General features: G+C 38.2%; 1 protein-coding gene across 8 annotated transcripts in view; it reads right to left on the reverse strand.

Annotated features, from left to right (window-relative positions):
- The window catches only part of LOC129574889 (putative uncharacterized protein DDB_G0279653), a 95,048-nt gene that overhangs the window by 55,152 nt on the left and 15,522 nt on the right, over positions 1-24,374 (reverse strand). For all 8 annotated transcript variants that reach the window (XM_055457489.1, XM_055457491.1, XM_055457496.1 and 5 more), the window contains exon 2: positions 12,810-12,913. The gene's annotated coding sequence lies outside the window, so the exon portion shown is untranslated. The remainder of the gene's footprint in view (positions 1-12,809; positions 12,914-24,374) is intronic.

The following is a 24,374-nucleotide window of genomic DNA, read 5'->3' on the forward strand; positions in this document are numbered from 1 at the left end:
CGAACAGCTGTGTGTCCCTGTCCTTACGTTCAAACTTTTTCAAGCGTGTGGATTTTTATCGGTCCGTGATCGTCAAACAATCGGTGTGATCTGAATATATGGTTTTGCAATATCAAAACAACAACGACGCATGAATGTTTAAGTGTTTGGCATTTCATTTTTTCACCATTCATTCAATCAGTGCCCGTAATATACATAAGTTTTTTTTTCGTTCTGCTTCTTCTCTTAACTAACTGCATATTGCGTTGAATGTTTATGTTTCGATGTACATATGATGCTCGTCGATATTATTGCGCTTTTCTATGGCTCCGCATATTTTGTTTATGTTAGCATTTTGTGTTTATTATGGATAGCATTTTGCAGATCGCATATTATTTATAATATAGATGGTTTAGCTGATTTTCGATGCTCGGCTCGCACAACAACATTATTCGTGAAATGGTGTGCACAAAGCATCAACACGACCACTATCAATGTGATGATCAAACAAAAATCGCAAACGATGCATATCTTAGTTCATTCACACTCTGTATACCATAAAACCATCACCTCCTCGAACCAACCACCCACATTCCTCATGCAATCGCTCTCGCAACGACTGTAATAATAAGAAAACGATCCGAGATATTGCCCATCAAAGTACCTTAGGCTATACAAATATGCCAGCACACACACCGAAATACACCACTCGTGCTATACAAAACTTCATTTTATTTGCATAAAACGATTTGAAGGCGATCTCTCGTTGCCTCTTTCACAGCTCATTATTTGCATTCGCACACATTTCGGCCGTTGCTCACATAACTGACCAATATGCTTCTCCACATCCATTCCACTTATCATTCAATCGGTAATTGACAATCCACTATCATGACCATCTGGGTGTGTTCAAATGATTTTCAATGGAGAAACATGTTGCTTATTGAGAAAACATATTTTGTCTTCATTTCTGAATATTTTGTTACGTTTCTGAAGATATTTATTTTCCCTCTAGAAGATTTTTTTGAAAAAATCGACCAAGAATATACTCGGTACTTCACGTCGGTTTTTTTTTTGTAAATTTTAGATTTTTCCCTCTTTGAAACAATCATTTGTTGTTGTTTTTGTTCTAAAATCTGTCTCTTTCTTTTCTCATTTTTTTTCTACTTTCTTAGCCTTGAATGAACTTTCGTCTATTTAGTTCTTATTATGGTCATTTGTTTGATCCTAAATACCGTAAGTATGGAACCACTGAAAGCGTTAACCAATTTCAAGTATATTGCACGTTTGCACAAATCCATTGACAAATTGTGATGGGTTTTTGTGCGTGAGTGTGTCGTGTTTGGGTTCGAATTCGAAAGGAGGGAGGTGTCGACGAGTATTTTCCACCAGTCTGCACAATCAATCACGCATATCATCATCACTAGCTGAATCTTTTGGTTGCTCGGGTTTTTTTTCCACCATTGCTCATTCAGTCATGCGGTAGTATTTTTTTTCTCTCTTTTCTTGGGCCCTTTCTCTTTTGTTATGAGCAGCTTAAATATACAAATAAGTAAATATTGAACGATAGTCAAAATGGGTTTATTTACGTAACGGATAAAATGCAATTCGCATAAAAAGGTGTATAAACTCTCTTGACTCGGGATTGAGACGAATTTCATCATGGTTGTGATTTGAATATCTGGCCAAAGAAAGAAGTGAGACGATCGGAGAAGTGATTCATTGAGGGGCACTTGTTTTTCTGTCGCACACCAAACGAATCTCAATATATTCAAAAGGCCAAAATTATACCAACAAAATGACACAAAAGTTTGCTTAAAGTGTTGAATCGAAGAAATCAAAACTAGAATATGCATGTAAATAAAGTCGCCGTTTGAATTTTGTTTTGCTTTCAATAAGCCACATTGCAGAATTGTGCAATATTGAAAAGGTGGTTGAAATCGATAACATTTGCAATATTCGTGATGAAAATCAATGGCATGACATTGAAAAGAGATTCACCGAGAGAATGGGTAGATAGAGAAAAAAAAATGTGCACAAAGCCGTACTACGGAACGTCACTCCGTCACAATTTAATCCGAAAAATACGTTATTGCCGACAAGTTATGCTTGTAATACACGCTCTCATGTCAACATTGAGTGGCGACGACGACGACGTCAGCACCCAAGAAGACGATGATACACACACTCAAGAGACGATGATTTTGCTAAGGGGATTTATCTCTCGCGAATGCTGCGAATGCATTCGCATTTCAGAACAAAAATTCGAATGTTCGCGAATGCGACGAATGCGGCTATGACAGCGAACTTGTGACTACATAATTCATTCGTTCATTCGTGTTTGGGCATGCATTCGCAACGTTGCCGTATGATTTCTATGTAAACATTCGCACTCGCATTCGTGAGAACGTTCGAGAACAGCGAAATACGACTGCTATACGAATGCGAGTGCGAATGTTTACATAGAAATCATATGGCAGCCTTGCGAATGCATGGCACTGAGCGCGAATTTGTGAATAAAAATTCGAGTGCCAAACCGACATAGAAGCCCCTAGTGATTTTGCGGGAGAAGAAGAAAAATGCCTGTGTACCGCGCTGTGTGAAATGTTTTATGTGTCCGCATAACGCTCCGATTGATAGCCCTTTTGTTTTCTTCTCATGAATGAACAACTCACTGACACTTTCAGCAGCACACGAGGGCTGTCGTGTGGCATGTGTGTATTTTTTGACATTATTATGTCACCATATCGTGTTTGGCGCCTCAGATCACATCGATTCACTAGCAGCCGTTGAGCCCAATCCAGTGCTTGTCGTCACATTGAAGCTCTGCTAACGAGTGTGAGGAAGGCAGTGCAAAGAATACCATGAAATATTTTCAAATTCAACGAATTGATTTGTTTTCCTTTTTGAACACATCAAAGTTTACTCGGTGCGCACAAATGCCATTTCACATGACTTTTGAAGCAAACATAACATGGTCACAACGATGAATGATTTGAAGAATAGATTATGCATGGATAAGACGTTCAAGATTAAGTAACCTATTGAATGTGTGAAATTTTAAAATTTTACCACTTTTTACTTTAAAATTGGAATATTTGTTTTAATTTTGCAAAAAAATAAATTGGACTTAGACCAGCGCGACTTAATTTTAGTGAGAAAAAAAAATTCCCCATTTACAATTTAATTAGTGAGAGTCTAATTAATGAGCTTGATTAAATCGAAAAAATTCAAATTTTCCAATCGATGTCCCTTGATATTTCCAAAGAATCCAAAGAAGCATTCTATCAAGGTAATGTTTCTTTGGATTCTTGAGAATATTTGTATCGAAAACACTTCCAAAATATGAAATATTTTCAATGACACCCTCAGCACAGAATCTGAATGAAAAGCACGACATCAAAACGCAGCAGTAAAAAACTTGTGCAAAATTTCCAATGTTTCCGCATAAATGATGTCGTTGAAAATCGTTACGATTGTTTATGTTGGCCATAAAAATCGATTTAAATAGAGCAATGGCGACAGTCTACACCAAAACCTGCATCATATTTACTGTGCATTGATCGGCAAACGCTTCGCCAATATATTATGCTTTAATCTTCCTTTGGATTTCTTCATTTCCGTTAACTACAAATCTTTGGTGCACGGTTTCGATTTCATTGTTGGTTGCGTGTGAATCGATTTTGGTGTGAATTGGTGCGTTGGAAAAATTGCCGTATGGAAAACTTAATGCAAACAATGGCATCGTTGCCCTTCTCCCACCACCGCTTCGTTTCGCTACAACCAGTGTACATTTCGAAGAAGAGCAATTTTTCGTCGAAACAAAGAGGGTTAAAAAAATCGAAATCGAACACCAAATTTAACTACAGCAGCAGCAGCAGCAGCAGCAGCAGCCGCATCATCATCAATACAGTGCGATCAAATGTAACGGGGCGACACGCTCTTGTCTCGTCTCTCGAAATGAGTTCAGCAGAGCCGTCGAAGACAAGAGCAAAGGAAAACATTGTCAACGTGTTCAATTCGAGAGTGGAAGGTGGCAAGGTTTGGGAGAGTATGTCGCCAGCCACCACACCGCATACCACACACACGTCACATTAAGAAATTTTAAAATATATCTTGGCATTGGAAGGGAACGAGCACCGGCATTCGAAATGTACAGGTTTTTTTTTGCTCTCTTTTTCTTTCGTTTTTGTTTTGTTATTCTTTTCTTTTCGTTTCTGTGTTGTTCACTTGATTTGTTTGTTAGCCTGCTTCACCCTGATTTTCCTATCAATACATTGCGAAATCGATGTAGCGCCAAGAAGAAAACGACAGCCGAAAAACGGAATCTCTCGAATCCGAATTTGTTTGGAGCGAGGGCGAGGAAGAGAGACAAGAGGACAAGAATGTCGATAAAAAAAAGAGACTCGATGCGAAGAGAAAGCTATAGGTAAATATCTAATAGTAATATCTGTGGGTTGGCAGAAAACTTTTTAATGTAATGCCAAGAATATAAATGCCGAATGCTGAGAGTTGCACCATGTGAAATGGTAGGAAAAAAAACAACGTGGCAGCGCGCACAACAAACCAACCACCCGAAATTGTTCAATGGAACATAGGGAGAGCTGTTTATGCGAACAGCACTGGCACAGCACAGCAGCATACACAGTACAATTTTCAAAGAACTCAAGCTGAAGAGTATTATAATACTTAACTTAATACTATACCACACCATCCGTCACCTTCAGCATATGAACAGAAGCGAAGAAAAAAATGCCAACGCACCGACACAGAGAGAACGAATGAAGAAAAAAAAACACATCGGCGTCTGTGTCGAAGGAAAGCCGAAGACAGCGCGCGTGAACGTGCTGTTGTAATACGACGCAGAGGTCGAGGTGTCTCATCTCTCACTTCGTTGATTTTTTGCATACGCACACTGTGCGTTAAAACCGATGCTTTTGCTACTGCTGCTACTGTTGGTGCTGCTACTGTTGGTGCTGCTACTTGCTGCTTTTTTTGCTGGTTTTCCACTGATTTCTCATTCTTTACTCGATTTTTATATTCAACTCTGCACCACATCATGCCAACTGTGCACGCCGCTCTTCATTCCGCCCCAACAATAGATTTACTTATTATTGCTGCTTTTTATTCTCAATTCTTTCTCGTTTTTTTTTTCTTCTCTTCGGTCGACTCACACCCTTCGCGTTTGGTCTCTCGCGTGCGCCAACGATCATCATTTCGAAACACACGGTCATATTAATATGGAGTGTGCAGTGCATCCATTGTTTTCGATATTCCGTTGACTTCTTTACAGTCCAATACATTTTCAAAAAAAAAGAGAAGAAATTCTGTCGATATTGTCTCCTTATTCATTTACACCCTCCTTCATGGACGCGCGCGCGTCGAGAATTGATGTCTTTTTCGACCGACACCCGCACGCTCTCGAATCACAATGAAAATAATCACATTGAAAACAGCAGCAATCACCATATACGACTACTTCAGCCAAGGGAAATGAGTTGATCGACTTTAACTTTAGTCGCGATTTTTTTCTCGTCTTTTTTTTATCGAATTTGGATACTCTTGTTATTTTTCGTGCTATCGCTCACTTTATCTATCTATGTTTTCCAATTTTGGCGACAATTTCTCGCTCTCTATTTTTCAGCCCACTGTCGCAGTCTTCTTCACCTTTCTTCATTTTTTTTGTCTTTCATTTCGCTTTAATTTGTGTCTTTCTTTCGATTTTTTCTTCTTCTCTGTCCCTCTCTCCCACTCGCTGTCGGCTAAGACTCGCAAATTTTCGTAACACCAAAACCAATGACGATTATTTATAATATTTATAGGTTTTTCGTAGCCAAATGCTGAATGTCTTAAGGCAACTTTTCGCGTCTCCGCTTTTGCCCCTCTCTTTCGCTCATCATGCAATGCTGGTTTATTGGTCGATATTTTATTTTTTCCCTCTTTCTCTCTCTCTCTCTCTTCATTTCTCTCAAATACTTTTACCTGGGCTCGATTCGAATGAGAAAAAAAAACAACTCGCCTGGTCGTTGTTGTTCGCACTGCGAATTCCATTGTTATTTCGATTTTCCACTTAAAATTTATTTCTTCATTTTGCGTGTGATTTTTGTTTGTTTTGTTTTGGGAGGACGCCCGTGGGTGGGTGGTGAATTTTTAAAGCAATATTTTTTTCGGTTGTTGTTGTTGTTGTTTTAGATGGCAGCCCCATTTGAATAGATTGAACCGTAATTGCGTTCAATGCGGTGTCTTGGATAGTTGTTTAAAAATGCGAGTCCAGAATTCATCCATCGTCTCTTCGAAATCGAATGAATGGGCACGCAAACAAAACGCAAAATACGAATAAAAGGAAAAATAAACAATCATTATGCTGAGCTCAGTGCATACGCATCGAGATGAGCGAACAGACGCAACGACAGCCGAATGAAAAAAAAAAAACGAGAAAGAATCCACACCGAATTGCACACTAAAATTACACATTGAATTACGGCTTATGCCATTAAATTGAAGCTTCCAAACCCTCATTCCCAATCGACCGACAGCACACACAGACGGAGCAGCGACGAATAAAATGAGATCAATTTTCCCTCTCGCATATCGATTGCCTTCATTTAGACTACTCGAAAGTTGGCACAAAGTTTTTCACCGGAGAAGAAAAAAAATGTAAACGATACACGCACAATTGCATACATTTTATCTTCGATTTTTTTTTCTCGCTCACACACACACATACACACACTCTCTGTCTTTTCGTGGCTTTTGATTTTTCCCGTTCGATTTTTTCCTTTTTCGAATTTTTTTTACTGCTTTCGACTGTTTTCTTGATATGTTCCATTGTTCGATTGAACTTGGCCTTTGACACAGACAAAAGACTTTGAGCAACCAACTTCTAAAATATGAGGGGTTTTTTAGGGGAAACTTTTGTACTAAATGGATCGATAATTTTTACAGCGAAATTTGGTTCATGTGAAATGTGAAAAGTGTATGCACAATTTCATGCGAAAATCAGATTTAACCCATTTTGATCGAGCGTTCGATTTAAAAAAAAAAATGAAAACATTTGTAGGAAAATGAGTTAAGCAAAACAAATAGCCGTTCTTTCAGCTTATTTCCATCGATTTTACACTCATACATATATGAGTGTAGTCAATCATATATGATTTATTATTATTTTTTATGACTCATTAACTCATTTTTCCAGCTAATTTACATACAAACAATTAAATATATGTTCAAAAATGGACTTTAAAGGTCACTAGATCACTATGTGATATTTTTTCGAAAGAAAATAGGTGTTATGCACCATAGAATTTGAATGTTCAATAGTTTAAGCATATCTACAATGCATGTCTATCATGTAAAAAGTCCAATTTCAATCGCACTTCTGCGATAAATTCTGATGAAAATAAGGCCAATTTGTGTTTTTGATTGTGTGTTTCCACATTGGTTGTATCAATAAAATCGCAACGTGCGATTTGGCTTGTGGCTTGATTTAAACTCAAATACGTCAGTAAGCTGCTCATCATCAATTGCTTGATTTTTTGGGTTTTGTCAATGGGATTTGGTTCTATAGCTTCTATTATTATATCTAAATTATTATGTAGAAGCCTCTATTTCGCCTTTTGCCACAGCTAAAATTGCGTTTTTCTACTTGATTTGTTATCTTTATTCTGTTTATGATTATTGGTGGCGCTTCTTCAATATGTGCTCATTGCTCACTTTCTCGCTCGCTCTTTCTCCCTCTCCTTCCCGCTGTCGTACTGTCTTTCAATCTCTCTCTCTCTCTCTTGCAGGCGGTATTTTAATTTTTTTCCTTTCCTTTCCTTTCGTTTGGTGTGCAGCCGTTGCAAAATGAAAATGTTTGCGTGAATTGGTTAGATATGGCATGTCAAGAATTTAAGAATTTGATTGTTATTTGGTTAAGGAGCGGGTGGTATACGAGAGTGTGTCGATATTATTCGAAATGGGAATTGAATATGTACACACAATGGCATTAACCATTCTCTTTCCCGCGCGTGTGATGTTCGCTTCAAAATCTCTCGGCTCCATTCGGCGCGGCTGAAGTGAAATCTGTGCGTATGTATGCATACGAAACAGTCGTCGTCACGCTGATATTTATTATAAATTTACATTTTACTCTTTTCATTTTTGTTGTTTATTTATTTTTATTTCCATTCTTCTTATTTTGATGCGGTGCAAACACACACATATTTCCCTTAACAAGCATTTTCGTGGTTGGCGTCGTTTTTTACCAGGTTCATTTTTTATTCGGCTTCTTTTTTCTCGTTATTGTCATTTGTGCGGAGCAAAGTAGAAAAAACACACGCTGCTGCGGTAAGAAAGCAATGAGCTTGTGTTTGTGCGTTTGTGTGGCGAAATTTTGTCTCGGGTTTTTAGTTGCTTCGCAGTAATATTTAAATAACAAATAAACAGGCGCAACGCGCGCACACACACCGCACCCTGAAGAATATTAATTGTACGGTTGAATGGTACATAATTATTATTGCTGTTTGCTCTGTTCTCATTGAGTGAACGCGAATTTCGGGATGATTTCAGTTGCTAAATGCATTCACCAGTTTTTTTTTAATCAACGGTTTCTTCGTCGGCTGTGCAAACATCGGCTACGTCGTTGCATGTGTTTGAACAGTGAAAGAATTGTTTTTTCTTTGTTATAATGAGGCAGGATCAAACAAGCAGAAAAATTCGATGAATCCAGAATTTCGACGGAGAAGAAAAAATCAAACAGACATCTCGAAGGGAGAAAAAAAAACACATTCGGGTTTTTGGTTCATCCGGATCGTCCAGAGAATGGAATTAAACAGCTCAAGTGTCTTCTTTTTTTATTGTCACTCAACGAAATGTGACAGCCACACACACACACCTTGAAAATTCCCGAATCAAAATTATTGCTCTCACACTTGAGTCAATCACATAAAATCGACAAGTCTGCCATTTGTGACTTTTGAAGCGAATAAAAGTATCCGGTCGTTCATTTTTTCGTGTTCTTCTTCAGCTGTTGCTGTCATCGTCGGCGGGTCAAGAGGGAGAAAGAAAACCAAAACCAATAAATTTCCTTGCCAAAAAACGAACAGTAGTCAAGTGGCAAAGCATGGTGGAATTGGAATATCTAGAGCTCTTCAGACTACAATTCAAATTCACTGCCAAGCGATTACAACGGCCAAAAACAAAGCAATAAGACGCGGGTTAAGTATAACAGAGAAAGAAAAGTATAAGAACACAAAATAAACAATGCCAAATGAATTTAAAAAGGAGGAGAAAAAAAACCATTCTTCAGACTCATTTTTTGGACAGCGGTGTCGATTCGAATAAACAGTTCGTGTGGTTTTTTCTCTCTGTCTCTCTTTGTGTGTGTGTGTTGTTGTCGTGAAAGGAAATTAAAAATATAAGACAGTGGAAAACCCGATGCCACAAAGAAAATGAAATTATTATTTGGACGCGGTCGGCGGAGTAAAGATGAGCACCCGACAGGTGAATCACAATTTTCTGCTTTGAAATGAGCGTATATCGTTGATTATTCAGTGCATGAATCCGAACGATGCGATTCAGCATTTCAATGGCCGACGTCGTCGTCGTCACCACCACCGCTTTTTAATTAATTATTTAAATAGGTGATAATGCAATTATAAGCAGCACCAGAAAAAATATTTATTCTATTATTACCGAATATAAACCGACTTCGTCGGATGCGTCGCATTATTTTTGCTGATTTTCGGAAAATTTTCACAATACCTTTTTTCCACCCCGATTTCTCTCTCTTTTTATCTCTATCTCCTTCTCCCTACTTTTGTTTGTGAATACAAAATTTATCAAAATTACGCGTCACACACGCAACATATTTGTGCACGGAACATGTTTACATTCTGTACCTATTCTGCAGAGCCACCACCTTCCCGCCACACAAACGATCTCTTCGTCGAATCAGAAAAACACCAGTCTCTGTCGAAATGTTATACTTTATTACGACTGAATATAATTAACAATAAATTCATTAGACTCGCTTTCTGTTTGCTAATATCGTTGCAATTTGTCGGCAGCCCAACCAACACACACAAAAGCTCACATGACCAATACAGTATCATTGCGACGCGCGTCTGCAGATTAAAACAAACTTTGTACTCTCTCAAATTAACATTATTATCCGACTTTGGATCAATGCAAACCACTTGCAGTCGGCTGTGCCAGCATCATACAGAATATAGACAATCATTCATTTCTTATCTGCGTCAATTTCAAATCCAACGCAAAATGCTTTGAAATCAAAGCTTTTAGCCATTCTAATTCCATATTCATACTGAAACGAATCAGCTTTAACTCAAAAGGCCAACAATGCTTAATTTTCTGGAGCAAAGCAAAGGAATACTTAATCTAAATCAAAAATTCAATCTCAAGCGAGTGGCAATTTTGCAAACGGTCTATAATTGGATTCGTCTTCTCCGGCAGATTTACAACTTTCATTCAGCTGAAATGACTTTTTCTCCAGCACATTTTTGAGCAACAAATGAACGATACAAATTCGTTTTTTGGTTCAATTTTAGTTAGGAAGATATTTTCTGAGTGTGTTTGTTATCTTATCGAAATCAGTTCAAATGTTTCAAATTATTCTTGAATTTATATTTGATTTTCTTGAATCAAATAAATTTATATATTTCTTCCGGTTAAAAAAAAATAGTCCAAAAGAAAATTATTTTTCCAAGATTTTTCGCCAAAAATGATGAATTCACAAAAATTGTTCACAGAATTTAGGTAACAACAATGCAAAAATAAAAGCTTCCATCCTCAAAAAGTGATGAGCTAGTTTGTAAATGAAAGGTGATCATGGTATGAATTTTATGTTTGTGAGAACAGCGTAATATTCATGTGTGTCGGCTGTTGTTTGCTCAGTTGAGAAGCGAATCGGCACTGGGCTCGAGCCCGGTTGGCAGTGTGACTGAGTGTGACGTTGGCTATAAAAATTAATGTGCATAATTGTGAGTGTGACAAGAAAAAAGGCAGCACTAGCGAGAAAAAAGAAAAAAAAATGTGTGGACATAAAAAAGCGGCAGCAACAACAGCAGCGGCCGATTGTTGAACAGCAAACAGCGCAATGATACGGAAATTTCGAGACAATGCGTACAACGAGAGCATAAATATGATTTTGTTTGTGAGGCATCGTAGCTCATGGTGTAGCAACGGGTCGTTTACCGGTTCATATTATGAGCGTTTACATTACGGGAGACCTGCAGCTATTCACAAACATGCACACAATAATACTTGAAATGTTTCCTCTCTCTCTCTCTCTCTCTCTCTCTCTCTCTCGTTCTCGTTTGGCACATTTTCACAATTTCGTAGGAGCTCAAACAACTAGATTATAAGGTGTACGTGCTGGGTGCCCTGGCGATCGAGTACTGACACACACAGAAAAAAAAACAAGTGTAAGCATACCGCATTTGTATAATGTGTTAACACCCCGTTTTTTTTCGCTCTCTCCACATCTTTGTGCTCCGCTCATTTGGCAACAGAGGAAGAAAAAAGTGTGTACATTTTTATTGTGTGTGATTTTTTTTTTCGGTAACAGGTTCCTTGTCGCTTGTTGACAATCTTTCGCCACTTGTCGAGAGCATTTTCTAATTTTTTTTTTGTCGTTCGTTCATTTCATCCCAATTTTTCCGGTGCGCTACGGCATCATTGTCCATTTACAGCAATGCTCAATGTTCCGAATAAGTGTGACAATTGAAATGTACGGCCGTTACGTGTATTTTGGCCCACTGCTACTGCTTGGTGCTATTGCTGCAGTGTCACACCGGAGCCAAAATAGACATGTTGAAACGTGGTTGTCGCGCGCGTTGACATTTAATTTTACGACATTCAACATTTTGATACACTCCGAATTATTTCACGTGGCACTCATAAAAAGACGAACTCACACAATCATTACATATACACGGACGAGAGAAAAAATCAGCCTGCATCTTAAAATTAGGTTCACCAATAAACCAGACCGACAACGACGATGATGGCGGTGTGGGAGATGCTCATGTGCGCGCTCACCCGAAAATCGCCTTTTATTTGGCAATTAGGTAAATGAGGAAATATAAAAGTCGATGGCAATTCTTTTCGACGACACTGCGTGCCGAGTTAGTTGTGTGTTGCTAGTTATTAGATTGTTAATTGCATTTTCACTTTTCATAAATTCCAACTACTTATATAGTCCCAGTGGCCGATACTCGTTGTTTCAGTCTTTGAATTCCATTCCCATCACCGATGCGGCCCGCTTTGGAATTGACCCAAGCAAAGTTTCAGTGGACAACAAGAGACGAGAAAAGACAGTGTCTCAGAGCCATTTGTGTGCAGACTCACAAAATGCACCGCACATAATGTTCCATTTGAGTTAATCTCCGTGCAAATGAGCACACACTCCTTAGCTAATTTGGTCAATTAAGGCGACAGACACTTGGGTTGATAGTGGCCAAAATAAGGATTGCAAACGAAATGGAAATGGCCATTGAAATTAAGTAGCGAGAAAAATGGATGAAATTCAAATGAAAAATCGATGCCAAAAACTAAATGTACCATAAAAAAACCGATCAAAGAATGACCATTGAATGGGAAAAGTTTTGTGGAATTGTTGATCAAGTCGATCGGTAGATAAGAAATGTATTTTTTGGCAAAAATGCCTTAAAATCAGTGTTTCATTTGTTCAACTTCTGGGCTCAATTTAAATTGAAAGTACTTGTTGTGCAGCTCGAAAAGGAATTTATTGTAATTCACCAATTCGTACCGACACACCAAATTGTGTATCAAATGGAAATAATGTTTCGTAAAATTGTGTTTCTTACCTTGGCTCATTAAACATGCAACATCGACTCCATCCAATTCGACCGAAATCTCAGCATGTTCAATTATCCCAGTGTGGAATTGTTGCGGCTTCTTTGGCAAATCCCTGCAAATATGAAAAATAAAATTGTAATTAAAGATGGAATGGATTAAATTACGGAGCGTTTAGCCCAAAATAATAATAAAATGAAAAATGGTGCAAGCGCTGTGGCTATTTTTGGGGAATGTACAAATTTTTCGCATTGGTGATAAATGTAATTAACCGTATAAATACGATTCCCATTGGCAGAAGAAAGGATGGCAAATTCTTTGGTCGTCAAAAGACTTAACTGTATACAAATGGGCACAACAAGAGAAATAACAACAACAATAAAATGCCGTCCGCAACTATAACGATAAAATAGATAGACGCCGAAACGCGTATTTTATTGTGGCAAAGCGTTGTGTAAACAAGCGTTCGGAGTTAACTGATGTTCTTCGGAAAAATGTGGAGGTGGAGAGGGGGAAGAGGCTGAGAGAAGGAGAGGACGAAAATGAGAACAAGAGCCAGAGTCAGGTTTACGGAAAGAGAGCTAGAATGAGAGTCAGATTCGTAGAAAGGAAGAAAGTGGATGTGAGATAAATGCGGCTCGGTGTTCATGTTCATTTGTGCCGTTGAATGGCACTGGTTGACTTTTACCTTAATTGTTATCAATTATCACTAATAAGCAATCTAGTGATACAGCAAAGCCTCCCTTGTTCGTATCATTTTTCATGCAATGTAGAGACGAGAGCGAGAGTGGAATGAGATTCATGATGCGGCATCGCATTCAGTCAAAGTTAAATAAGAAAACAATGCGTGCGGGGTTGAATGTTTGAAGAAAAGATGAAAGATGTTTCCAACTTAAGACAAGTTAAGTAGTATGTCATTTTCGGCTGCACACAAACAATAAAACCCAAAAGCAAAAGTCTTGTTCGTCTTCCGACCGCATCGCTAAAGTTTGCTGAAGTAACACGACCAAAGCAGATATGAAATATGGAATATTGTGTTGGTGGCGTGCGAGCTAGCAAGCCGGCGAATGAATGAGCACAAGATGTGATGGGAGCAGAATATTGCAACAGCAGACAGGTACACGTTAATCACGTTGTAAATAGAAATTTGATTGTTAAGGCGCACGAGAGGAGCTTCCCAGTTGATAACAATAACAACATCACCAACTGAAACAGATACACCCAGCAGTAGCAGCATCACCGCACGCAATAACGAACAGAAGGCGCCTTAAGCCAGTGGATTGTAAGCCAAGCGATTATTGGTTAATTAGCTCAACGAAACGGTGGATTACAAACCAACCGAAATCACTTTTCCATAAATATGCCAACGAGTAGTCTCTCTCCCTCGCGCGCTCTAATAAATAATCACACAATCAGTTGTCGTGAGAGATGTTTGACTTGGTAAAAGGAATTATCGAGAGTCTCTAGATTTGAGATTTGGAACACAGTCTGCAAATTCATACTAAAGGTGGTTTCAATGCAATGCAATGCAAAAGATGATTTCTCAACCGAATCGTTGTGGTCAAATAACAATTACAATCTGCGGGCACGCGGCATCAACATGTTGAATGTAAAATTGCAGATTAACATTAACTTTTCTATGATGACCATTCGATTCTGCATTACACATCAAGTAAAGAGACCAAAAAAACACAATTTAAACACGAACCCAGAAATGCTGAATCAATTGATTAAAGGAGCCCAAACCCTGTTGACCACAAACATCTTCTGGACCGACACAGATTTACCATTTGCCGAAAATGGAATTCATTCAACCCTCAACCCGCTCCTCATATCACAAACCCTTTCATTGTTCCGCACAAGACGCTCCATTGCTGGTTAACATATTATAATTTCAACTCTTTGTATGCCAATTATTATTTGTGGACTTTGGAGGGGTGCTCGAAAATAATAACGAACAGAAAAAAGAGAGAAAAAATTTGTCGACGACGGCGATTTTAGCCATTTTCTCATTATAATTTTATAATGTAAATGTTGCCATTGTTGTAATGAGAGTCACACACACAATGTTAAAGAGTTGAACGAGAGAGAGAGAGAGAGAGAGAGAGAGAAATTATACAGCCGATGCAAAGAAGATGGCAACAGCAGTGGGATGAGTGACCGAAAATTATAGCGTCGTACCAAAAATCACGATATACACAGCAGAAAAGAAGCGAGAAAAAAATGAAAACAAAGCCGAATTATTCCACATAATTTTCGCCTTATAAAACGTGACAAACTTACAATGAGACCGTTGCCTTGTTTTTTTTTTAATATATTATATACGGAACGCGTTTTTTTTCAACGTCACGGATTCTTTTTTTTCGGGTGGCGCGTTGTTTTCTTTTTCACTTTACATTCGCCTTGTGTTCCTCTCATGACATAGGATGCTTTATCTGCCAACCGTCGAATCAATGAATATAATCGTGTGTAATTTTTGTCTACGCTGCGCCCGCAATTATTCTCATTTTTTTTGGCACCAGCCACTTTTTTTTGGCTATAAACGCCGTTTGGTGAGGCATTTTTTTTCATCATTTCTCTGGCGGTGGCAGGAGACAACAACATTATTTTCTGCGTCAACGAGAGGAAAAAAAACATTTTCATATGAATTTTATCACTTCGTTTTATTCGCATTAATGGCTGCGAAGCAGATTTTTGGTGGCAGATTACGCGAAATTGGCACCAAATGCACTGGTTGCATTGATTTTAGAGGAGTTTTTTTTTAGAAATTTGAAGAAATTTTGTCGGCTTTTCTAAAATTTTCTTTTGTACCTACCTTAAAGGTACTACTACCTCTTGTTAAAATCTGACTTTGTACCTTCAGTTCGAGTTTGAGTTAATATTAACACCTTTTTAGTGCAATCGATCCGAAAGGTTCATTCGTAACTTGCAAATCGTGAATTTATCTCCTACCTAATAGGAAGACCTATGCTACAAATTCTTCATCGTTCCACATTCACTGTTTCCCACTTCAATAAAATTGTGGACTTCTCTTAGTTTGCTGTATATATTTCACTTCAAAACCACTCTAAACATTTCATTCGTTGAGCCAAAGAGGAATCTACCGGTTTATCGAATACAACAGAGCATTGTAAATTGATTTGACGTCAAATCCGAACTCGATCGAATGACGACATTTGGAATCACGTTTCCATGCCACATTTTCGCTGTGTGGTATAGTCATCATTGTGGCTTTCGAGTGGTTGTGTACCATTTTAAGTACGTATTAATGTTGTTTACTTTTGTTTTTCGATTCTCTTCTCGTAATGATTATTTACCGATAAATATAATATTGATTAGTCCAAATTGCGGCAATAATAGGCAGTTTTAGGGGGGTTGAATTGTCTCTCTTTCTCTTGGTGTGTGTATTTTTGGCAATTCCACAGAAAGCGTGTGTCCACAAGGATTGAGCAAAATGCAGAAGACGTAGAAAAAAAAATGTTAGCTTCATCTCTATCTCCATTCGATCGAGTGAGAGCGAAACAAAAGAGAGCTGAAGAATTCAGCAGATGAAGAGACAAAAAAAAACATCTCGTCATTTTGTGCGGGTGAAATTGTTGACTATTGCCGAAAGATGGAAAAAAGCGAATGAAAACGCAAAACACAATAGAGTCTGTATGCACACGAACGTTCTCTCTTTTTTTGGGAAGTTTTCTTTTTCTTAAATGCCGGCTGACACAAAATGGATTTTTTTTCCTCTTCTCTATCCCTGCAGAGAGCAATTGGATGGTAGAGGGAGAGGCAGCGATGGTGGTCTCGTCTTTCGAAAATAAATCATTGAGTGATTTTTACAAATGGAAACTTTTAGACACTGTGTAAATAATTCTTGAATTGCGAACGAGAGCGGCATTTTGATATTGGTGAATAAATTGCGAGACAATGTACCGTAAGAAGGAAGAAGTATAGAAAAAAAAATAATGTTGAATTGTTTTCTTTTCGAATTCGGATTTTTTCCCTTCTTCTCTCCACTGCTCAGCATTTCTTCGTTCATAGCTGCTGTCACTGTGCATTTCGATGATCTTCTTCTTTTTCGGTTGGTCTATTAATTCATTGTGGCTGTGTCTTGTTTTATTTTGCATGTCATTTGAAACACAATTTTTCTTCTTCTGCTCTTTCATTGTCGCCCTCGTCGTTGGCTCGTGAGCGTCTCGTTTGTATCCGTTATTTTAATTAATGTTTGGATTTGGATAAGCCATGAGCGCGTGAAAATCGCTCATCTAAATTTTATTCGTCATTTGTTGGTCGACGTTGCCACAATTGAAATTTTCACATTGCCTGATTTTCAATGGCCAACAATCCAATCCGCATACTGGATCAAATTTTCCGAAAGAATTTTCGTTTAATTTCTTCGGCCGTGTGCATGCAATTTGTACATCGCAAAGAATGAACGTATTTTTTGCTTACTCTCTCACTCTCTCTCCAGTGTCATTATGAATTGCGGCATTTGGTGAATGTGTTGTGTGTCAAATGTCTCGATGTTTTACATGCAAAAAGTCGCGCGGAGAATCGAGCTGACGAGCGAAAATACGAGAGCGGCTCATTTTAAACGGATGAGGGAGTAAAATTACAACATCAACCGATGTGCAGAAGTAAAGCAACAAAGAAGAGAAAAAAGCGCCCGGCAAAAATCAAGGCGATTGAGTAGCTATTTATATAAACAGGGGATTTCATTCTTAAAGACTCGCGTCAAGATAACACATCGGATGATGATGCTTGATGCCAGCCGCACAAATTCCTGGCATTCACACTCACACTTCGACAAATTCGTTCGCTTTGAAAATTTGATCGCTAATTTTTTTTTTCGCCCGCTCGCTGACTTTGTTTTATATTCAAATTCTTTTTTCGCATCGTTTTCGCAGTGTGTAATGGAGAGCAACAGCGAAAAAGAGCAACACCAACCATTTGCGGTATCATTGAAGTACATTTAGATCAATTGATAAAGCAATTTACCGTAATTATTTACATCCTATGATCTGTTTAAGGCATTATTGGCCTAAAAGGAAAACAGCACAATTTTAAGCATTGCAAAAAGAGTGCGCAAAACAAAAGCGATCGATTGCAAAAATTGACGGATTTTGGCAATTTTTTCCTTTCACTTATTGCCTTCAATCAACGTTTTTTTTCTTCTCTCTTCGATTGCAAATTCGAGGTTTTTTTCGTCTTCAATTGGAAATCTGTAGATTTTAAGCAATCATGATTACTTGTTCACAATCGGATCATCTTCACTAGGGAAAATTTTTCTGAACGAAATATTTTGGTTTGGAAATGCTTGTTGTCAAATCCTTAACTGAACCAATTAGCTGTGACCGCCAAAATTGCAAAGTGTGTGTGTGGCACAAAGAGTCCAGAATTTATAAAAATCTATAAAAAATAGTCGCAAGTGGGAGATGGCCGGCAACGGCTACAGCAGCGACGATAGCGATGATGGTACAAATACAAAATGAAATCAAGTATTTGATTTTATTGGCAACAATTTTCTTTATGTGGCCATAACATTTCACATTTCGTCATGAGCCGTTTTGGAAATTGGCTCAAATCGTTTGTTCCTCTTTGGTGACTTTGTTCGCTTTTTATTGCACGTTTGAACTCACATCACATCACACATCATTGATTAAATAACGATACGGTGCTGCCGGCGAATGAGGGATGCAACGGCAACAGTCAACACTGTCGAATGTGCGTATGATTCAATCATGAAACGGAACACGCAACGTGCCAACCGCTTTTGCGAGAAAGGTACGACGAAATGAATAGTGTCAGAAAGTGAGTGTGTGTACGGTGCAAAGAGGTGAAATGAAGACATTCAGTGAATATAAAGTAATCGCTTAGCACACTGGGGGAGTTGAATACCGACTCGTCTTCTCTTTCTCTCTCTCTCTCTCAGTCTCTCTCATAAGTGGGTTTATCATGGCGATGCATAAAAAGAAGAAAAAAAGAACGACGCATCGAGAATCACTGAAATGATGCGAATGAATAATAAATACAAATAACAGGAATATTACGCAATCATTATTTGATGGCACATCGACATCGTTCATTCGCAATGTGTTGACTCGTGTGAACGATTCGGCACTTCGATTACCTGGGAGTTTGTTGACGGTTTTCGAAACGTCTTTCAAATGTTAAACATTCAAACAATTGAATAGTCGAACTGTCAAGAGTCCCTGACGGAATTTAAGGGAGACGAAGTCGCCAGAGTCAAGACAATACAAGCAGAACTTACAATAACTTGAACATTCCAAACGCCACTCAGAGCAAAGTCATCAAAAGCTTTTTCGCAAATAGCTGAACAATTTCTTCAACAGTATTTAGAAGCAATTTTTTTCTCAGCCCCCATTATTCATACCTTTGTATATGAGACGTCGCTGTCGTTTTTTTTTTCTTCTCCTTTACATAAAATTGGTGGATTTTTTTCTTGCTTCTCGTTTCGCCGGATACCGACGAAACAAATTACGCTATTATATTGCAGCTATTTTCTATACCCATTTAAGACACATAAATAAATATAGCCCCGAAAATGAAAGAAGCGAAGAAAAAAACGAACGCGCTCGTTGTATGCTTATGATGGGGCAGACGCCTGTTTCGATTTAAAAACTCAATGATACGTGCTGCTGGTACTGCTGCTGGAAAAATGCCGTGCACCACAAATTTTCACCAAGACACATACAAATACATTGAGTGCCTTTGTCGATGTGTGTCTCTGTTTGCCCATTTTCCGCTTTAATATCATAAAAAATCATAGAGACTAGGTAATTGTTCAATAAATCTTTATCCTTTTCTCTCAGCTTTTTTTTCTGCCTTTGGACTCGATTTCTCTTTAGTTTCCACGGAATTTTGCACTTTCATCGCATACTCGCCTCCATGCCAACCTTCGGATTATGCATTTTTTCTCCATTCGAATAAAAATGAAAACATTTTTTAAATGTTTTCTTGGCGCTTGTTTTTTTTGGTAGGAGAGGTTCCAAATTCATTCACATGTTTCGAATAAGACTCGGTAATACAAAACGCGTTCGAACCTATTTGAAGCTATGAAGTCGATTGCATACTTCCGATGTTATGAACGGATATTTTCGTGCAATTTTTCAATATAAAAAACCTCGTATGCCGCATTTTTAAGTCATGTTTTAGTTGGATTTTTATAAAATCCTGACATTAAATTCGACTCACATCAATGTGTAAACTCAAAAATTATCAACCATTTCAAATGAAGTTCATCAAGAAACGCCACCTAGAAACTAAAAATATCAAATGACATGGCACATGGGGTCAACTTCATAGCGAAGCGCTTGAATGTGGTTGTTATGTGAAGTTTGACACTTGTACCGATCGTTATTGTTGTATATAAGTGAAGGCGTAACGTACAGTTCCATCCGGACAAGTTGATCTGATTCAGTTTTATCTCATTTTCGTTCATTCTACACTATTTCGTACGCATGGCTAACTCGATTTGTGCTGTCGCTGTAAATGAACAGGCGTAATTAGTGACTTGGCGATGTGTACGAAATAGTGTAGAATGAACGAAAATGAGTAATGCGTACTTCATTCCTTTGTCTATAATATACATGCGAAAGAGTGAAAACCCGTGTGCAAATATTGTAACTGAGCAGTCAGTTAACTAATTTCAGACAAAAATGACTTACTTTGATTGACATTTCAGTACAAGGTGTAGTGTAAGTCTATCATAGTTAACTGAAATCATTTGAAGTTACAAGTGAATCTAAGTTGCTTCATTTGGGACAAAGTGATTTTCTTTGAACAGAAACATAAATTCAATCAACTAAAGTCAACTGAAGTTATAGTCATTTTTCTTTCATACGGGAAGAGTGTGAAGAGAGAGTAAATAAAGGAAAGATAGAGTGAAATGCTAACTCGGGTTGTTTCAAAATTCAAATCAATTTAATCATAAGTTTTTTAAAATTGTATGTCCTTTTCATGAATAAAGTAATCAAATGTTTGCTAGCTTAAATAAAATGAGGAGCCTCCTAGTGTTTATTATTTGGTTTCATAATTTTCTTTTTGGAACAAACTCTCTCTTGTCATTGTAAGATGGATGAATTATTAAAGCTTTCGTCAATAGCTGTATTTGAAAATAAAATGTTATCGATGAAGTATTTTGTCAAAAAAAAAATTTAGGCTTACGAAATGAAACGATCCGGTCGCCTCTATTATCAAAAATGAGGAGAAATAAGCTTAACCGTTTTTTTTTGTTTAGTGTGGAAGTGACATGATCAAGCTATCGCATTATCTAATAGGCATCACAGTGGGTGCAACTAAGAATGTGTGATATGTTGTTGTTATCGTTCCATTTGACTTGATTTGGTTAAGAATGTCTGTGGCGCACGCCATGCGTTGCCAACAAAAGCGTTTGTTGTTCAATTACGTGTATCACATCCATTTCTTTGTCGCATCGCTTTTTTCGTTTTTTCTTTCTCTCTTGGCCGTTGTGGTTGTTGCTGTGTGAGTTGTTTTTGGCATGGTTTTTCTCGGTGGCATAATCACATCAGCGATTGTGTGTGAGTGTTGTCGTTAACGATGCCGGGGAATGACGGACGGTCTGCTTGTTTATTGTGTTAAAATGTGGTGACAAGATGATGACATGATTAGCTCTCTTAACATGTAACATATTGATGGTGTGTGTGTGTGTTGTATTCGGCGTTCGTCGCCGGCAGCGATGTCTCATGAATAAAATTAAGTTTCTTCAATCTGTCAGATTAGCGTATTTTATGTGTATGTGTGTTTGCAAGCGCGTTTTCCAAACATGGGATGAGAGGAGATTTGGCACACTCACTTTACTCTTGTGCCATCTTATCACGGAGTGCTCGTAGGCCGAACGACTGAGCACATATACACTTGTTGTGTTTGGAACGTGCAGTGTTTGTGCACGTCGAGGAATGAGACATTCCTTTTGTACGTTATGCTCATTTCCGTTGTTCCGTTGAACATTTGTTTAAGGCAAATAGTTGAATTAGACTAAAACTGATACCTCTTGTCTTGGCGAACAAAAAAAAACAACAACAACAACAACAACATGGAATTTGTGCTTGTTGTCGAAGTCAACGACGATGGCTGCACTCGAAGCGAATTAATTTTGCGTGTAGTCAGCGAATAAGTCGCGGTGAGTGTTTGCCCAAAAAAAGATTGCAAGCGTCGACACACAGATAGAAAGACTTGAATAGTTGAAGAAATGAGTCAAAATGAGCGCATCGAACTCGAAACCAGATGAAAGATAAATGATACGGGATTTTCAATATACGAAAATAGTGAGTCTGGGCAAATCTTAAGCAAATGTTCGAAAACAATCGATTTCAATGTAAAGAGGAAAACATCTTTCGCTCGCAATGACTGCAGACCAACAAGAGACGGGTGTCACCCGCGTACACGCCAATTTCCATCCTCGAAATTACACTATTTTCTTTTATATTATTTATTCAATGGCAAATAATATTTGCCGCTCGCATAAAACGATTTCGGGGTTATAGCGATGCGACAACGATGGCATTGACTGCTGGCCATATATCCGTGTCATGTATCCATTACCTCTTGCAAATCCATTGTCTTGCTCGATAAACACGATACGTATGCCATTTTCGCCTGCTCGCATTCCATTACACACTCAGGCTCCTCTACTTCTTCGTCGTCGTCTTCTTCTTCTTCTCAATTTTTTACGATGTGCTACGGCGAATTGTTCGGCAAAAAGATGCCACCGAAAATAGACAAGCGACTCTTGCGAAGTGGCGGCCTCAATCTATGGAAGATTTATTTTAAATTTCCACATGTCGTGATGAAATTAATTCGTGTTTTCTTGTCATGTCGGATATAAATATTGTATAAATCAAGCAAAACTCTTGTAAAATTCCCTTCGCCAATCCTTTCTCGCTCTCTGTGTTTCACTTTTCCCCTTTTTTGTTTCATTTGCACTCGTTTTCGTCTTGCTATTTTGTGTCTCTCTCTCTCTGACTCTTACTTCTCTGACTCTCACTCACAATCTCAACCTCACTTGCTCCCTCTCTACCTCTCTCCTCTCTCTTTCGCTCTCTTCTTCTGTCTCCCACCCTATTCCCCGAATGAATTAGCGCTCATAATACGTCGAGTGTGTTGCATTTCCATTTTCGCAATTTGTTTGTTCGCTACATATCGAAAACACCGTCGAATCGGTTGTGTAATACAAATAATTTTGGGTAAAGTTTTTTCCCGTTGTGTGTGTGTGTGTGTGTGTACGAGCGCGCGTTCGCGTACGCCGAATTTTTTGATGCTGAAATCATGAGACGGGCAAAAAATGTTGCCACACACACACATACACAATATATTATAATACAGACTCCCCTTTTTTCGCAAACAAATAAACCACCCCAGCTCCATGCACTGCTGCCGAATTAACAATGGATCGGGCGAAGCGACGCTTGCAATTATGCATAATATGTGTGTGATAAACACAAACACATGCTGCACACAGCACAACGGCATGGGTTTCACTTTGCAATTTACGAGCGCTTTTTTCGTCTCTTCTTCCATAAAATGTGTAAATATTCGCATGTAGTTCAGCTCTTTTATTATCCGATATCATGTCAAACAATGCACGTTCGATGTATCGGGAAACAGGAAAAAAAATGCCGTTCGCAATATCACAAACTGAGAGGAAGGTTTCTTCTACAAGGTTACATAAGTTTAGAAGATTTCTGGTTTTCTTGTCGCTTTCAATGGCGGAAAAACATTGCGCGTATGACATACGGCGTATGTGATAAGAGGCAATTGAATAATGCAAAACGCATGTGCTCGGATCAAATATTTTATACACACTTCACCCCTTCGAGAAAAAAAAAACCGGATTGCTCGAGCTTATGACTAATGAATTCGATTTCCACTTCCTTAATAATATGTGTTTACTCCACTCTTGTCACACACACACACACACAACATCATATTCATTTTACAGAGTCAATGCATAGACAACGTGGCATTGCATTCTCACACTGTTTTCTTGGTGTAAAAAGAAATGACGAACCGATGATGAACAACCCACGTGAATCAGGAAAAATGTTTTCTGTTTTGTAATGAAATCACGCGGCAAGCATCCGTAGTCATAGTCTCTCAGCATAATTGACCGATTTCTTGTTTAAAGTACACAATTTAATACAGAAATACTAACAAGGTCGCTTTGCTTTGCTCAGCTTCCGACTCTATCATGAATAGAACAGGGCCCTGTTTACAATAAAGATTGTGTTTCATGCCTTCAGAGTATTAACAAAATTTGTCTTTGTCGAAGAATTTTCAGACCCAAAATCTACGATGAAATAAAATCTTGTTCATTTTTTCGCTCATTGTTGATATGTGGGCCAATTGAGCTTCCAAAAAGCGTCTCGAAAAATGAATGAAAATTGAAAACAAGTGAAAAAAAAGCAAAACTCTTCCGTCAAAAGTCTTCTTATCTCTAATTGTAAATCTTGAAATTCATCATCAAAAATCCGATTTTTCCATGGGATTTTCAAGAATCAACAAAAATCTGCTGCCGCTGAATGGAAATCCATATGATATCGAAA

The sequence above is a fragment of the Sitodiplosis mosellana genome, unplaced genomic scaffold (assembly GCF_009176505.1).
Source record: "Sitodiplosis mosellana isolate CC-2019 unplaced genomic scaffold, AAFC_SMos_1.0 Smas_scaffold_6165, whole genome shotgun sequence".
Lineage (NCBI taxonomy): Eukaryota > Metazoa > Arthropoda > Insecta > Diptera > Cecidomyiidae > Sitodiplosis > Sitodiplosis mosellana.